This window comes from Balaenoptera physalus (genome assembly GCF_965194825.1).
Source record: "Balaenoptera physalus genome assembly, chromosome: 20".
NCBI lineage: Eukaryota > Metazoa > Chordata > Mammalia > Artiodactyla > Balaenopteridae > Balaenoptera > Balaenoptera physalus.
This window is the reverse complement of record NC_138901.1, coordinates 42,516,808-42,531,478: the sequence shown is the minus strand read 5'-3', so window position 1 is coordinate 42,531,478 and position 14,671 is coordinate 42,516,808. Positions and strand designations below refer to the sequence as shown.

The 14,671-nt window shown below is 49.7% G+C and overlaps 1 protein-coding gene across 1 annotated transcript in view; it reads right to left on the bottom strand.

The window, feature by feature from the left end:
- Nucleotides 1-673: 673 nt before the first annotated feature.
- Nucleotides 674-14,671, bottom strand: part of GGNBP2 (gametogenetin binding protein 2) — a 135,183-nt gene continuing 121,185 nt past the window's right edge. The window contains exon 15 of the mRNA XM_082440005.1: nucleotides 674-686. The gene's annotated coding sequence lies outside the window, so the exon portion shown is untranslated. The remainder of the gene's footprint in view (nucleotides 687-14,671) is intronic.

The window sequence follows — 14,671 nt, the reverse complement described above, 5'->3', positions numbered from 1 at the left end:
CTCTCCAATGTCCCGAGCACAGCCTGGGGAGCATTTACCGGATAATTAATATATTAAATGCATGAAAAATAGTTACACAGACTTCCCCTCCCCACCCAGGGAAGGGGGGGTGAGATGCAAAAAAGACAGATTCAGGCTGTATACCATCAATATAAAAGCATCCCCCGAATAGCCGTCATAAAAACTGTTCATAATTTTATAGCTTCATTCCTGTTGGAGCACCATAAAGGCAAGTCATATTTTTTACACTCAGGATGCCCCATTAAAAAAAAAAAAAAAAAGGAGCAAGTGAGAAAACGAGAACTTGGCAGGAGGTTCTTTACTCTTACCTGAGGGTGAGGGACAAGAAGGTGCCCCCCACGTTTGTCCTCTCTGATCCCCTTTTTCCACCCTTTTCTTGGCCTGGCTGTGAATTGTGATGAGTCCATCAGAATAATTATTAATTGGATGACTTTATTACTTTTTATTTGGCCCTCTTTTTTGCTTTTTGCTGATTCGATATTTGCCTTTTTTTGAGGATGGAGGTGGTGGTGGAGATGGGGTATCTCTCTGTGTCCAGGTCGTTCAACCCATTCATCTTTCTTCTAAGAGGTTAGGGTATGAGGAGAGAAATGATGGGGGTCTGGTTGGACCACCTGGGTATGTTAAGGTTCAGGTCCAGAAAGGAGCGGGGGCCGTGAACAATTCTTTTGCGGGAGATGGTAAGGGCCCCAAACCAGGTGATGGAGAAGGAAGAGGAAGGGCTGGCACAGAGGAACCCGTAGTGTCCCTGATCTTCTGACCTTAAACTGGCCCGGGATGAGCCCCTCGGGCTTCCTTGCAGAAGCCAGGTGTTCCTGCACAGGACTCTCTTGCAGACAGCTCCAGAGTGGCGGCAGGGAGCATCTGAGATCAGATGCAGACCCAGGCCTGACCCCCACCCTGTGAGCAGAGCAGTCAGAGCTCAGAAGGAGGCTCTCCCTCTCATAGTCAGCCCTGCACTGTCCCAAGAAGACGTGGATAGCAAGATGACCCCTTTACAGCAACACCCCCAAACACACACACAAACACAACCCGAGGCCTTCAGAGAAACCTGTCACACTCCCCATCTCGCTGGCCCCAAGAGGAACCCTTGACCCTCTTCCTAACCCCGGAGTGGGAGAGCAGGTCGGGGAAGTGTTTCTCCTCTTTGCGGGGTCAGGCTCTGGCCCAGCAGCGGTGCAGGAGAGAGACGCAGATGCACATTCCCGATGTCTCTGTGAGGAGCTGCGGTCGCATGGGGGAGACAGATACTCGCGGAGAGACGCGCGAGGGAGGCGCCTGACACACATCCCCTTAAGCCCGGGGTCCCTGTAGATGGAGAGGCGTGAAGAAGGGCCCGACGGGGCTGCGATACGCAAGGCTATGTGGTCGCTGGCCGTGGTGCTGAAAAGGGAGATTTTTTTTTTTTTTTTTTTTTTTTTTTTTTCTTCCAGGCACGGAGTTTTCCCCGCAGGATTCCCGTTTGACCTTACAGGTCCAGGTTGGCACGCTCAACCTCCCTGAGTATCTGCCACTTTGGTGGGCTTGGGCTGATTTCTTCCCAGCTAAACTGAACGGTGTGTGCCTCCCTTTCTTGGGGTTTCTGCACTTTGCCTGCCTTTATTCCCCCTGCTGTCCCTGTCAGGGTCGAAGCTGCCTGGGCATGGGCACTATGTCTCTTCAATAAGACTGGGGCATGTCACTGCAGAAAAGCGCCCCCCCCCATCATGCTGGCACTCCCTGAGGCCAAGGGGGTCTATCTTCCTTAGCAGTCTAGGAGCTCTCTTATCTCCCATCAGAGAGGCCTTCTTTCGGTTATTACTCTCATCAGACTGAAATCTCTCTGAGACATACTTTGTCTCCCCATCAGATTGGGATTTTACTATGCCAGGGTTATATATCTTTCACCAGATTTAGAGCTCCCCTGAAGCAAGAATTGTCTCTACCAGCAGACTGGGATCCTCCCCCCTCACCCCTACAACAGAGGCTGTGTGTCTCCTCTATCAGACTAGAGTTTCCTCAAGGGTAGGTAGGGGCTCAGTTTCGCCAACCAGATCAGAAGCCCTCCACCCCTGATCAGAGGCTTTCTCCCACTGGATTAGAATGTCTCCCAGACTGGGAGCCGGAACCATCTCATAAGACTGGGGCCCCCACTGTAGGCACTGTGATTCCTCCTTAAGACTTGGAGCCCCAAGGACAGGGCTTCCACCAACAAACCAGAAGCCTCTCAGATCAGAGGCTGAGTCTCTCTCATAAGACTAGGGGCCTCCAGAGTAGGGATTATGACTTCTTCATAGGAGTCTGAGGGCTCCTCGAGAACAGAGGTTCCCCACTACACTGGAAGCTCACACACATCAGGCTTCCCTAGGGCAAGAGGTGAGCATCCTTTGTTCAATCCTGCACCAAGGAGAGGTGCTTGATTCCTGCTGTAGTTGAGTCTGACCACACCATCTGTGAACTGGACAAAAGAGACTAACATTATCAGTCCCCTCCATGTGCCAGCCATGGCCCCAGGCCTTTCACACTCTCCCCACCATCTTGCATGGCAGATACTCTTATCCCCTTTCCACCTATGAGATGAGACTGACACCCAGGGGTCCTGCTCCAACTCCCTCACCCCCAGTCCTGGCCTCCCTCTGTCCCTCACCCCCCCCCCCCCATGCTCCTGCCCAAGCCTGCTGGCCATTCCTGTAAAAGCAGCCACGTGGGCAAACTCAGGACCAAAATCTCAGGGCTTGAGAGAAATCAGCCTTCAAGCAAAGAAGAAATTGTACACCAAGGTACATTCTCCCATCTTCTTGAATATTCAGGACTGTGGGCAATAGGGGGGCTGGGCCTGGAGGTAACCAGGGGACTCACATTCTCTCTAGAAGCCCGTGTTAGCTCTGTGATTCTGTATGCACTGGGAGAGGGGGAGATGAATGGAGAAAAGGAGGGCCACAGGGGTACTCTTTGTAAATCAGATTTTATGATTCCACCTTTCCTTTTTTTTTGCTAAATGAAAACCTAAGCCCTCCTCCTCCTCATTTCCAACATAGTGTCTCAACACGCTGGAGTGAGAGCAGCTATTAGCGTCTCTGTATTATACATTTTGTGTGTGTGTGTGTGTGTGTGTGTGCAGTAAAAACAGATCCACCTCCTCTTCTAGACCAGAACTAAAAATAGAGGGGGGTGGGGGATAAGCATTCTCTTCCCCAAAAAGAAAAGCATCAACTAATTTGAAAAATATTTAAGAAACTCTGGGTCGTCAGCCACTCGCCTCTCCCTGCTCCATAATTACACTGCAGTGCCTGATATTTTCATGGGACATTAAACCAGGAGTCAGGTGATGGGTTCCTTCCGTCTACGCCTATCCGTTAGCCGCCAGGCCCCCGCGGACCTTGACATTATTAATAGTCCTATTCATTAAGTATTACTCTTGTAGAATGAGTAGCATAATATTGGCCTGGAGATAGGAACAGGCAGAAGGAATAAGTCAAATTAATTTTCCGGAGCAAACGCCCCGGTTCTGTAAATGACATTCTGTACTGTTAGCATTTTAAATGTGGCACAAATGGCAGGAGACACAATTTGAAAGCAAAATACTAGAAGACATGGCTCAGGGTGGAACGTGGCAGCAGGAAAATCTAAGAGCGTCGGGGACCTGGGGGTGGGAGGGTCTGGCCCATGTAGTGACAGAAAGAGGAGGATTTTTTTTAATAGGCATTTATTTTAAATGCAGGTGAGGGAGAAGGAAGGTAGGGGGGCAGGTAGCGAGGTCTGTGTGTGTGACAGTGTGTGAGTGTGTGGAGGAGTGTCTTGTGGAATAGGAAGGAGGAATCAATCACAGTTTTCCTTCCCCTTCTCCTCCCCCAAGGGAAGGGTTTAGGGTTGGAGCTGAGGGCTTTCTGCCACTTACTCCCTAAGTGGGAGGTTTTTCACCCCTTCCAAGACTTTCTGACCAGGTCAAGGGAAGGCTAGCTCATGCATGCTTACTTATATGAGGTTTGATAAGAAAGGTTGAGTAAGAACACTCAACTTTCCATCCATTTGTACAACAATACATGCCAATTCTGTGACAAATCCTGTTTTATTTATTTATTTATTTAAATTTATGTACTTGTTTATTTGAATCTATTTTTGGCTGCATTGGGTCTTCGTTGCTGCACGCGGGCTTTCTCTAGTTGTGGCGAGCGGGGGCTACTCTTTGTTGTGGTGCACAGGCTTCTCATTGCAGTGGCTTCTCTTGTTGCAGAGCATGGGCTGTAGGCGTGCAGGCTCAGTAGTTGTGGTGCACAGGCTCAGTAGTTGTGGCGCACGGGCTTAGTTGCTCCATGGCATGTGGGATCTTCCTGGACCAGGGCTCGAACCCGTGTCCCCTGCTTTGGCAGGCGGATTCTTAACCACTGCGTCACCAGGGAAGTCCAAATTCTGTTTTATATTTTAGAGAGTGGGTCACACACAAATTGGCTAGGCAAGGCACTGTACCCTAGAAGCTTAGAGTCCAGTGGTTGACTGAGCCAGGAGGAGCCCAGGTAACTGTGGTACAATGTAGTTTGTAATAAGGGCAACGAGGGAAGGAAATGTAAAGGCTGTAGAGTGCTCAAGATAGAAAGAGCCCATTCCACTAGAGGATGCTTGCTAGCGGTGATGACATTTAACCTGGGCTTTGAAGGGTGAGCAGAATTTGGACATAAAATAACGGAGAAAGCCAATTCAGATGAAGGGAGTGGGATGAACCAAGCCTGGAGGTATCTGAGGGAGCAATGTGAATGAGGGGCAGTGGGCCATTGTCCAGGACAGAAGGCTTGGAAAGGGTCATCATTAGTGATGACATTGGGAAGGCCACTCTCAGAGAATCCTATATGTCGGGCAGCTGAAAGTGCAGATGCTAGTCTGAGAAGATGGTGCCTTTCCTGAAGTCTGTACTCCTGCCTCATTCTCCCCAAGACACAAGGGCAGGTGCTTGGTGGGGGCAGGGGAAGAGCACTGTGGACCGCAGCTCATGCCTTGAATGGTTTCTGGGCCCAGACCGCTGCATCCCAGTCAGCGGCTAAGCAAACCAGCCTGGTTGGAAATAAGATTGCTCCTCAAAAAGTTAGGCAGTAGGCAAGTAAAAAGATAAATGTCCACTCATATGACCCTACTATTCCCACCAGGAAGGCAGAAGCAGGACATTTTTCTATTTAATATTCACTTACCAGTGGTTTTTTTTGAGTCCAGCACCCATCACTACCTAAGTACTCTCAAGTGTTCCAAACATCCCAAGAGGACAGGCAGAGCCTTCACCCTGGCCTCATGCCTGACTGCGTTTCTACATAACTAAGTTCCTGTCCTCCTGACCCCATCCTCATCCAAGTTGCAGAAGGCTTTTTGCTCCTCCTCTTTGAGCAAGGCGATATATGAACTTACCTGGATCCCGACTAGGACCTGAGGCCATTCAGGACCTAAGGAAACAAAATCCCTGAGGTACAGACCCTAGAATCCATCCTTAAGGAACTTGAAGAACAGCTACACATACACAAACAAATTAATGCGTTGCAGTGCACATTTAAAATGTTAAATCCACAATAGCTATCACTTACATAGCAATCAGTACATGTCAGACATGGTTCTAAGTACTTTTACATATATTAACTCATTTAATCTTTACACCAACCTTATGAGGTCAGTACTGTTACCCTCATTTTGTAGATGAGAAAACTGAAGCACATAGGGGTTAACTTGCCCAAAGTTACAACAGTAGTAAGTGGCAGGTCCAGGATTTACATCCAAGCAGCTTGGTTCCAGAGCCCGTGCTCTTAATGCCAGCCAGGGCCTAGGGGACCCAGGTCCAGGGAGGTAGTCTAGAAGGTTCTTGGGGTCAGAAAACCCACATGTGTGAGCGTCTCAGACATGGCTGAGTAACCATACAAAGAACCCCTCTTCCCCAAGTCCAGGGGAGGAGATGCTGCCTTAAGTCTTCCTGGTCCATGTTTGGCCTTGGCCTGTCTGGAGCAGAGAGTTACAGAGCCAAGATGCTAACTCTTCTTAGTCCCTGCTTCTGGTACTGGCCCTGTTCATGGTACCATGAAAAAGGGAGGAGTGTAATGCGAAAAGCATTGGGTGGGGAGTCAAGAGCCTGATCTACCCCTATGGACCTTGGAGAAGCCGTGGCCACTCTGAGATTCAACTCCTCATCTGCGGAATGAAGAACTTAACCAGGTGCTTATCTCCCAGCTCTAGCATGCTTCTAAAGTGATTCTCAACTTTGGATGCACGTTGGAATCACCAGGTAGCTTTTTAAAGAACACCAGCACTTGGGTCACACCTCGGGCCAACTGAATCAGAATCTCTTGAGATAGAACCCCAAGACACTGGCATTTTAAAAACCTCCCTTGGTGATTTTAATGTGCATTCAAGGTCTACAGACCCCAGGTGCATTGGAACTTCCCTGGTGGTCCAGTTGTTAAGACTCCACGTTTCCACTGCAGGGGGCACAGGTTCGATCCCTGGTTGGGGAACTAAAGATCCCGCATGCCGCATGGTGCGGCCAAAAAAAATAAAATAAAATAACCCAGGTGAATTGAAGAACTAAGGCTGCACTCTCACTCCAGCCTAGTCAGAGATCTTAGAAACTGGTGACCAGGGCCATGGTTGGAGGGTCGTGGGGTTTAACAGGTAAAAAGACCATCACAGTGGACCCAAGAGTCCCAGAGTAGCCTCAGAACCTACAGAAAAGCAGCCTCTCAGAAATGACTGATTAGAATCAAACCACGTTCCTGTGGGCAAGTCTCCAAACTGGGAACCACATGAGATCTCAGGACACTGGGTCTGGCTCATCCTTCTTTCTCCTGGCATTCCAGACGCTTAATGGCTAACATCTCCCCACTCCCACCCTTTTGAGTTGTCTCCCTCCTTAAGTTCCTCCCAGATAACTGGAGTGCCCACGTCCCTCCAGATCCCACTGGGGCACCACATCTTTTGGGGGAGCAGGAGGGAGGAAGACCTCCTCCACCCAACCCCAGAGGAGAAGCCACATCTTCCCCCCACCGTACTGAGTAAATACATTTAACACGGCCTCTGCCTTTTTTTTCCCCCAATTTAGTATTGTTTAATATGCATTTAATCAGGCCATTCGGTATTACAGTGGCTATGTAGCGTGACTCCCCCCGTGGGCACGGGGGGAGGGCGTTATAGGCCATTAAGCTAAAGTAATATGTATGAGGAGTCACTTTTCCCCAGGGGGCAGTAACTATTTTTGCTCCCCAGTCGTCCCCATTAAATCATTAAACCTCATGACTATACTTTCTGAACTCTACCATGATCTTTAAAAAGCCAAGCATTAAAGGGCAGCTGTCACCCTCCACCGCCCAGGCCTCGCGCTTTATGTATTCACAGCATTAAGTCCTTTGTCAGTCTATACATCATTGGTGCGGGGGGCGGGGGGTGGGTGGGAGGTGGTTACAGCGCTTGAGGAGTCGATCTGGCCCCCAGCTCTCCCCTGGGGAGGGCCCAAGGGGTCTGATGATGGACCCCTCCTTGAGAGAAGGCAGGTAATGCAGGTCTGGCTGGCAAGAGGTGCAAGAGCACAGGCGTCTGGGGACTGTCCGTGGTGCTGAAGTCCTGTCCCACTGACAGACATTATCCTCTCTCCCCTTCTCTAACCAACTACATTTGGCTTTCTCAACTGGCAAGTCATTTTAGAGCCAAATATATCCCCCAAATCCCTATTTTTGCCCTCTATAGTGGGTATGATACTGCCCAAGGAAAGTTGTGGGGTGACAGAAAGATCTGTGGATTAGGATTCGAAAATAGGCTAACCTGCACATTTAGACAAGTCTGAGCATCAGTTTCTTCAGTGGTAAACAGTGATAATGCTGATCACACAGAATTGTTAGATTTAGATGATTTGTATTTGTTATAGTTATTTGCAAACCACAAACACCACATATATAATAATATATATTAATGTGTTCATGATGAATATTGATATTAATTTTGTTTTTATTATCTAGTAAATATTTATTTTATACCCTTAATGGCTATATTTATTTATACTACTATACTATTTATACTACTATTTATTATTGTCATTGTGGATAGGTGTTACTCGAGAACCATTTCCCAGGAACTTCCTTCTGCCCTAGGAAATCTCTCCCCACAGGGATGCAAAAGAGGACTCCCACCAGTGGAAAAGGAGAGGTGGTTATGTTTTTATTTACTCCCCTCCTATGAGTTGAAGTGGAGAGGACCCTTGAGTCCCTTCTCCCAAGACCCAGTCAGTCCCAACCCTGTGGGGCCCCTGCCCAACCCTAGTTCCAACTCTCCAATCCTCATCCCTGACACACAGGTGCTTTTCTCACTCTGCATCTCACCATCAAAAAGCTGGGCAGGGAAGGGTTAAGCATCTCAGCAACCCCCAACAGGGCCCTCCTCACAGGCTGGGAAACAATGGAGCCATCAGTCTATATTTGACCTTTGCTCCTGCAGCGTTTATGACTTATTCCTCTCCTCCACAGCCTGCTGTGATTCAGTCTTCAATCTCCCACCCCTTTGCCAGAGCATAGCTGGCCCTCCCCCAACACCCTCCCCAGCTGCTTAGGCCTCCCTCCTTCCCCCTTTCTCACCTTTCGTCCTCACCTCTCCCAGATTCCTTCCTGTCTCTTTCCCATTTTCTTATATTTCCCCCCTCCCTGTATTTCCTTTTCAAGCTCTCCACCCCAACTTCCAGTCTCTCTTTCTTTTTTGCCTTTTCTTCTCCTTCCTTCCTTCCTCCCTCCTTGTTTTATTCTTTCTCCCCTTACCATACTAATACAGCAGTGGGCATGCCAGATCTGGGTAAGGACTCTTGGAAAATCTCAGCTTGCCCTCCTCTCTCCATCTAACAATCTCAAACCTACAGATCCCTCTCTGCTCACCTCCCCATCCCAGACATCACTATGTCCAATAGTGGTCATGAGTTGGCACAATGAAGGTGTGGGGAATGGGGAAGGTGCTGTGTCCATTCATGAGATGGGGGGGGGTCTCAGGGGTGGGGGTAATGTCACCCAGACTAGAGAAGAGATGAAGGGAGAGTCTTATCAAAGGGAAGGAACTCTGGTGTGTAGAAACAGGAAAAGAGCACAAAGGCTTGAATATCAGAAAAAACCAGATTCCAGTCCTAGCTCATCCACCTACTGAGTGACCTTGGGCAAGCCATTTATCCCCTTTGAGCTTCCTCCTACCCTGCAAAACAGGAGTTAATAATGTCTGCCTTGACCTGGCTTGCAAGGTTGTTGTAAGGATCAAGAAATATAAAGAGTATAAAACTGTGTTGCAAACTGTAGAGGGCTGTATAAATACAAGGGGGGGTTGTGTTTTTTTTTCTTGGAGTATCATCGGGCTACCCTGCTTCCACCTCTGCAGCTGGGTGGAGGAAGCAATGATCCCACACACCTGTATAGCACCTTCCAATTTTAAAAGCACTTTGACAGCTTTTTCACTTTTAAAACAGCCTTATGGATGGAGGACATATCATTGGTCCCATTTTATAGATGTGGGCACTAAGGCTTAAGCAGATTTGAAGTGCCTTGTCCAAGGCCATAACACTAGAAAGTAATAAAGCCAAGACTCAAGCCTAAATGTTCGGCCTCCAAGTTCATTGCTCTTTCCACCAACTCCTGTGGCTTTTCACTTGCCCTCAGGTCCCCCAGGCTAGAGGGCACCTGGCTCACCAGCCTGTTACCCTCCTTGCACTGTCTGTTTACATGTTTACTCACCTCCAGCAATGGTGAGTTCCATGAAAGGATAGAACAGGTCTGGTGGGCACTTAGTGAAATTGTTTGCTGAATGAATGAATGAATCCCCCCACCCCCATCACATAGTGTTACCCCTGGGTGCAGGGTTATGTCTCAGAAGGTGAATTACAACTTGGTCCTCTTCTTCACAACTCCAGAGGGCTCTGGTCTCTGGCATGAGAGTCTCTCTGGGGGAGGGGTCCAGCCTGCCACACACACACACACACACACACACACACACACACACACACACACACATTGCTCAGCCCCTGCCCCCAGGCCTGTGACAGCAGCCTTTGTAATGAATGACTCTGCAGTGGGGCCCAGCAAAAGGACAGGAGGGCACGAGACAAATCATAGCTGCCAGGCGCTAATCTTCCCCTGGGAAAGTCACCTCCACCCCCCTCATCCATCACTGGGCACTGGGCTGCCACCATACCCCACCACCGCGTACACACCCAAGACAACTGCCCGGGCCCGTGGATGCATGTGAAAGTACAGAGAGAGGGGGTTGCAGCATACACGCGGGAGCTTCTGCACACAAACAGAGCAGCCCATGCCCAAAAGGCCATTATTGCTCCACACAAGGCCCCCGCCTCGGATCTCCCACCCCCAGAAAAAGTGACATCTAATGATTCCAAATAAATCTGCTGAGCCACACATTTGTTTAATTGCCTAAGAAATGCTTGTTGAGAATATTTCAGGTAAAGCAATGTGGTACAGAGGACACAGAGGTGAACAGCACAGGGTCTAGTCCTGAAGGAGCTCAAGGTCCAGCAGGGGAACTGAAACAGTTTCCTCCCTGGGGAGGAGAGGGACACAGGTTTTGAGAGAGGAGAAGGATGGAGAGTCAAGGGAGATATTACTCCCAGCTGAAGGTGCAGGAACAGCTTTATGAAGGAAGACCTCGGAGGGTGGGTGGAGTTTGCAAGGACAGGGAGAAAGCAGTCCAGGGGCAGGGAACGGGGTGAACCAAAGCAGAGTGTGAAGGTGAAGTGTGCATATGAGAGAGGCAATAAGTTGTGCATGAAGAGGGGCAAGGAAAGATGAGATTGAGACCCATCCACTGAATGCCACACGCTCCCCGATGCCCATGGATTCCCAAAACACACACACAAAGCATCCCAGCCTCATGAAAGAGAGGAGCAGGTCCAACTCCTGCCGGAGATTGATGTCATGGAGTTGTGTCCAGCCACGTGTACATCTTCTTCCAGAGAAGAAGCTACGGAGGTGCAAACCTTTGTCCATAAGCCATGTCACTGTAGAGCCACTCTGTGCACAGTCGCCCTCTGGGCCAGCGCTCGCTGAGCACTGTTCTTAGTGCTTCACGTGCATTATCTCCCACTAGAATGTAAGCCCCATGGGGCATGGAATGTCTCACTCACTGCTAAATCCCTAGAGCTCAGAACATTGCATGGCACACAGATGTTCTAAAAGCTTTCATTGAATGAATGATTGAGCTCATGGTCTCAGTTAACAGGGTTGTTATGCTATAAGATAGATATAAATATTACCCACCCACCCCCACTTTATAGAAGAGAAAACTCAGTCTTGGAGAGATTCAATAACTTGCCCACTGGTCACTCAACTAGCGAGTGGAGGGTCCTCAATGCAAACCCAGCTCGGTCACTGGGGCAAGCTCTCTGCCAGCCATGCTAAGAGCAGCAGCCCTGCCTCTGGCTTTTATATCTCTGCAGTCGTGGTTATGCTTCAAGAAGGCATAACTTGAATCTACATTCTCAGAAGCTGCATAATCATGAACTCTTGTAACAAGGCACTAATATATACATTTCTACAGTTCCACACACTCAGTCAGCCCACTTTAAGAAAGCCCAATACAAACAAAAACACCCAATTTCCAAAGTAGGTAAATCTAGGAGGGCTCATTTGCTTTACAGAAAAACTCTCTGCACTATAAAAAAGAGGAGTTATCAAAGGGTTTTTTTAAGTAGCAGAACTTCCCTGGGCACTGCAGTGCTTACCTGAAGGGGATGGAGGGTGGAGTGAGGGCACTGACGTTCGTGGATCTCCTGCTGTGTACCAGGCACTTTAGCACTCTGTAGAGGAGATACTTGTACTCTCGTTTTAGAGATCAGGAACCTGAAGATCACGGGAATTCCCTGGTGGTCCAGTGGTTAGGACTCCGTGCTTTCACTGCCAAGGGTACGGGTTTGATCCCTGGTTGGGGAACTAAGATCCACAAGCTGCACGGCACAGCCAAAAAAAAAGAAAGGAAACTGAAGATCAGGTTGAACGCATTTAGTCGTTAACATTTGCTCATTCCGGCTCTGTGCAGGCCCCGGGAAAGCAGATATATATAGGCACATCTTTGCCACTCACCCACACACAGGGCACTTGTATTCTAATGGGGAGAGATAGGTAATAAACAAGAAAATGAGTAAGTGAACAAATCTTCAAGAAAATGTCATGTTGTGATAAGTGCTATGAAGGAAACATACAGGGTGATAAGAGAGAGCCAGGGTGTCTCATGCAGATATGGAGGCATTAGGGGACCCCCTTGGGCTCTCAGCTAGAAACTGGCTGACTTCACCTCTGGCTCATCTGCCCCGGTACAGAGAAGGGAGGGAGGGAAGTAGAGAGGGAAGGAGGGAAAGAAGGAAAAAGGAGAGAGGGAGGGAGGCATTCAGCCTCCAAATGGGCAGAAATCCAAATGGAAAGAGTCGCTACAGAAGCAAAGTGTATTTGAAGCTGCTGTCCACTACAGACCCCTCTGAAGTTAGCTCTGAAGCCCTGGCACCAATTCTCTGAGAAAGCAGGCATGTGATTTGTAAAATTCCAGCTCAGCCAGCTTGGTGGGAGCACTAGAACACGGAGATCTGGGGCTCTGGAGGGGAGAGGGTGATGCAGGCTGACAAAGTGGGGCTTGGGGAGGAATTAACAGCCAGACCTCCTGGCTCAGCTACTTAAGGGCGTGTAGCTTCAGAGGGGATGTTCGACCTCTTTGCGCTCCAGTCTCCTCATCTGTAAAGCGGGTATGATGATCAGCCCCCACTCCGAGGGCTGTAGGGACGATTAAGTGAATCAGCGTGCACCGCTGCCTGACGTCGAGCGGCAGTCAAAAGGTCTTAGCATCTAGCATGTGCAGGAGTCGGAGTAACTGAGAATGCAGACGGGGAAAGAGGGCAGGAGGAGACAAGGAAGGAGCAGAACTGAGGAGAGGTGGAGGGAAGGGACACGGACAGAGAAAGCAGGTGTGCGCATGGTTACAAGGTTTCCCTTCAACTTCCCCCAAAGCTTAATAGATTTCTAAATGGACTTATTATCGCCACCTATGAATTCTTTTAAAGGACCTAATTATAAAACACCAAACTAGCTAATTAGGTTTCCTGAGCTCGCCTCGATGCAGGTGCAAACAGGCTCTCTGGATGGTAGTCCTGGCGAAGCCTGCAGAGCCGGATCAATGGGAGGCAGTGGCGGGGGGTGGGGGGTGGCAGCCCGTGGCCCACAATTAGGCTTGTAACCATAGGCCTCCTCCTGCCGCTGCCAGGCCTCTGGAGATGCTCGCTGCCTGACCTCTCTCACCTGGTGGGCAGGAGCAGAGGGCCTGCAAAATAGGGCCCAGCTTCCCTTGGGCCCCTCTGGGCTTGGGGCTGAGGATGAAACAAGTGGGTGTCCCCAGAATCCAGCTTAGGAGGGGCTGCATCCAGGTGGCGTGGTCAAGGAATCAGGCCCTTGACATTTCCCTCCCTCCATTCCTGAGCAGAAACGCCCAGGGCAGGGGCTACTGCGATGCTGAGAAAATGCACTTGTCTTACACATCATCGGAGGGATGGGTGCACTTGGGGGTAGTAAAATGACAGAGATGGCTGTGCCCCTCCCCCATTAGATTAGTGGACCCCTGCTGGGGTGAGGGGCCGAGTTCTCAAGTGCTGGATGGTGCTTACATGAAACCCTGTCTCCACTCCAGCAATTTCCAAAGGGTGTTCCCCAGACCAGTAACATCAGTATCACTTGGGAACTTGTTGGAAATGCAATTGGACACCACCCAGGGATGGGGCCTAGCAAACTGTTTTGATGGGCCCTCCAGGAGATTCTGGGGCTCACTCCAGTTTGAGAACCTCTGCTCTCATGTAAACAGGAGGAGGCCATTAATCTGTGCAGCTGCCAGTGGTGGTGCTGCTGGCTGCGGGGTGGGATGGGAGTGGGGAGCGGGGCTGCGGAGGGGCCTGTTTCTTAAATTAAACGAAATGATGGCCATTAAGGGGCATCCCCTGCACATAATTAATTCTCCTTTAGCTAAAAGGGGCAGGTGAGAACGGGACAGCTACTGATGAGCACGGCATGCCTCACCCTCATTCCTCTGCCACCCTCACCGTCTCCAGGGTCCTCCTCTGTGGGCCCCACCACTCAAGTCTGATTCTCCTTCTGTGCAGTGGCCCCATTGGAGTCTGAGCTTTGTAAGCTACGTGGCACTCACTTCCCCAAGCTCCACACAACTGTCACCTTCTCCAAGTCGGTCACCCCTCTTGCCAACTCTGTCCTCATCCCTCAAATCCTCTGCAGCCACACAGGGTCCCCACGTCCCTCTTTCACCAGAGCATTTCCACTTTTACTAGCTTGACACATTAAACTTGTGGGCAGAATTCTGTTTACTATTTAGACCACGGGTGGTGCCACGATGTTAAAGAGATGTAAAACCCTTGGAGCTGGAAATCCACACCCCAGGCCTTTCCAGCCCCGATGGACTAAGGCAAACCAAAGTCTTGGGACACATCAGGCCCTCCTTTACTAGCTGTGTGACCCTGGACCACTCCACTCACCTCTCTGAGTCTCATTCCCACAGCTCTCAGATGTGGGTGATGCCACCTATCTCATTAGGTCTTGGTAAGGATGAACAGAAACTTTACATGGGAAGCACCCAGGCAACGCCAGTTACACATTATGGCTGGGGACACACTTACCCCCCCACCCCT